This window comes from Kogia breviceps, chromosome 7 (assembly GCF_026419965.1).
Source record: "Kogia breviceps isolate mKogBre1 chromosome 7, mKogBre1 haplotype 1, whole genome shotgun sequence".
Lineage (NCBI taxonomy): Eukaryota > Metazoa > Chordata > Mammalia > Artiodactyla > Physeteridae > Kogia > Kogia breviceps.
This window is the reverse complement of record NC_081316.1, coordinates 11,472,057-11,475,656: the sequence shown is the minus strand read 5'-3', so window position 1 is coordinate 11,475,656 and position 3,600 is coordinate 11,472,057.

Sequence of the window (3,600 nt, the reverse complement as noted above, 5' to 3'; positions counted from 1 at the left end):
CAAGTCCCTTTTCTATGTCTGCGTCTTTATTCCTGTCCTACCTCTAGGTTTCTAAGAACCATTTAAAGAATTTTTTTAGATTCCATATATGTGTGTTAGCATACATTATTTGTTTTTCTCTTTCTAACTTACTTCACTCTGTATGACAGACTCTTGGTCTATCCACCTCACTACAAATAACTCAATTTCATTTCTTTTTATGGCTCAGTAATATTCCATTGTATATATGTTTCCCTTCACTGCACATAATAACTTGTTTAGGTTATAAGGACAATCCCACCCTGACTCTATAATTTACTTCGTCGATGTTATTGCTGGTTCAGTCAACTTAAAGAATCTCTACACATGGTGGCGCCTTAAAAAATCCACAAATAATGGATCTATATTTAACTGATGCTTTTGAATGTGATTTTGAACAATGATACTCAGAGTATCATATATGTCCATTATTTGTCGATTTTTTTAAGGTGCCACCATGTGCAGAGATTCTTTAAGTTGACAACAAAAGGAAGTTTCATTAAAACAATTTGTCATTTTTAATCTCTAATGTCTTTAATCTCTACTTTAAAAATCTCTTCATTTTATTCTACATGCAGTTTATCCTGTTTGTAAAGCATCCACCAGTACAGATTATAAAAACTATATTTCAACAAGGGACACGCTGGACTTCCCTGGTGGTGCAGGGGTTAAGAATCCGCCTGCCAGTGCAGGGGACACTGGTTCGATCCCTGGTCCAGGAAGATCCTACATGCTGCAGAGCAACTAAGCCCATGGGCCACAACTACTGAGCCTGTGCTCTACAGCCCGCAAGCCACAACTATTGAGCCCACGTGCCACAACTAATGAAGCCTGCCTGTCTAGAGCCTGTTCTCCGCAACAAGAGAAGCCACCACAATGAGAAGGCCACACACCACAAGGAAGAGTATCCCCCACTCGCCGCAACTAGAGAAAGCCCACACGCAGCAACGGAGACCCAACGCAGCCAAAAAATAAATAAATAAATAAAATCTATGTTTAAAAAAAAACACAAGGGACATGCCATTGAATGTCACGACTATTTATGTGTTGATTCTAGTGCTTTCAAACAAATTTGTTTTGTGGGACTTCCCTGGTGGCACAGTGGATAAGAATCTACCTGCTAATGCAGGGTACACGGGTTCGAGGCCTGGTCCGGGAAGATCCCACATGCTGCAGAGCAACTAAGCCCGTGTGCCACAACTACTGAGCCTGCGCTCTAGAGCCTGCGAGCCACACCTACTGAGCCCGCGCTCTAGAGCCTGCGAGCCACACCTACTGAGCCCATGTGCCACAACTACTGAAGCCTGCATGCCTAGAGCCCATGCTCTGCAACAAGAGAAGTCACGACAATGAGAAGCCCGTGCACCACAACGAAGAGTAGCCCTCGCTCGCCACAAATAGAGAAAGCCCGCACACAGCAACGAAGACCCAACGCAGCCAAAAATAAATGAATAGATTTTTTTTTAAATTTGTTTTATGGTGCCCACTCTATTGCATTTTAAAGTACGTTATATATCTTGTTAAAACCAATAAAAATATAATTTCAGAATGTTTTTAAAAAATGATACTCTGATCAACTACTAGCCTTTAGGAATATTAGTAAGATACTATGAATAAAGATTCATGGAATGTTTGCTGGAACAATACTTTTGGAAAGTCTTGATAAGAATCGACCAAACTTGATCAAGATTATAAAATACTGTCATTCAACCAAATCATTTGAATCGCTCCAACCCTCAGTCAGACTAGCCCTTTATCAATGTTCAGAGGTATTTCCTTTGCAGTAATACTACACATTAAATCCCAAACCCTCAGACATTTGAAACCTTGAGTTATTCTGAATGAAATGATAAAAGGTTAAAATTTCTTAGACATAAAAAAAAGTGAGGGTTGTACTAAACTGTATTACATTACTTTTATCAATAATGATACACTTTTTGGACAATACTACGAAAAAAAAATTCCTTGTGCTACAAAGACAGACATACAAATACTCCTGAGAATCAGGAACTGTTCTTCATGATATAACCCAGATATGGAACACCTACAGAAATAATAAATTTAACCACACCCTATGAGAGGCTCCTGGCTTCTTATCCTATGAGGGAATCAGGTTCTTCTCGGCTAAGCCAGGACTGTGGGAATCTTAGTTAAGACCATTCCAGTGTATTTCCTCCCCGACTCCCCCAGTGTACTATGGGTCCTTTCAAAGAGTCTGGAACTGTCAGGTACACCTGGAGTTATACCTGCGAGCTGATGGGACACCTCTAGCCAAATGGTCATCTACGACTGTCCTTCATAATGAGTATCATAATAAAGAACACACTTCAATCTATGCAGCCTATCAAACTAGTTTATGTTCTTTAGCCCACAGAGTTAAAGATAATGGAACAGCCTTGAGGTTTTTTTGGCTGACTGGTAAGAATCTGTGCCATTGCAAACACAGTGGATTAACACCAAAGGAAAGCTGGAACAATCTGTATGTAAGATAAATAAAATTCCCCCTGGCTTTCTATGCTTTTACAACAGCAAACCGTTTCTTTTCCTAAGTTAGTTCCCTGATACTGTAAAAGTAATTTGCCTCCATACTTCTATCTCCGTTTGCAAGATGCATTCTGTATGCTATCTGACTACAGGTGATGTTTTAACATGAATTTGTTTTCCTTGAATACCAGGAATCCCAAATTAAGGCAAAACCTTATCTAACATTGTGACTTGTGCATCTTCACTTATATATAAAATGAGCTAGTTAGGAACAGCCGCCTTGAGTCAACATAAATGAGGAATTTGCTGAGGAAGTTTCTAGGAAAAGCTCACAGTGTGTATAACTGTGTAGGATGGTGTAGTAGGACAACATGTCATCTGTTTCCGACATTCTCCTCTTCATTGTGTCACATTAGAATGATCATATCAAAAGGGATCCATAACCACAGGGAAAAAGTATTTCACTAAATATTTTGAGAGATATTTACATATGCAGCTTACCCTACAGGACAGTAATTTTGTTTTGCTATGTTTCATTTAAGAGACATTATATATTTGTCAGGCACTTACCTAAGCATTTCACAAATGTTAGCCCATTTAACTTAAAAAAACAAAAACCTAGGGAGGGATAAATTGGGAGATTGGAATTGACATATATACACTACTTTATATAAGACCGATAACTAATAAGGACTTACTGTACAGCACAGGGAACTCCGCTCAGTACTCTGTAATGACCTCTGTGGGAAAAGAATCTATAAAAGAGTAAGTATATGATAACTGATTCACTTTGCTGTACACCTGAAACTAACACAAGATTGTAAATCAACTACACTCCAATAAAAAATAAATTAAATAAATAAATAACAAAATAAAATTTATAAGAAAATTGGAAAAAAAAAAACAACCTAGTGAGAGTAGGTAGTATTATTTACCTCACCTATAGGTGAGGAAACAGAGGCACAGAGAGATTAGATGACTTGGTCAAAGACACACAGCTGGTAAATGGTGGGATTAGAATATAAACCCTTAGTTACAATCAGACTCGCAAATTTGCGGAGGCAGCAGAACATGTGACCCAGAGGGAGGGACCAGGTG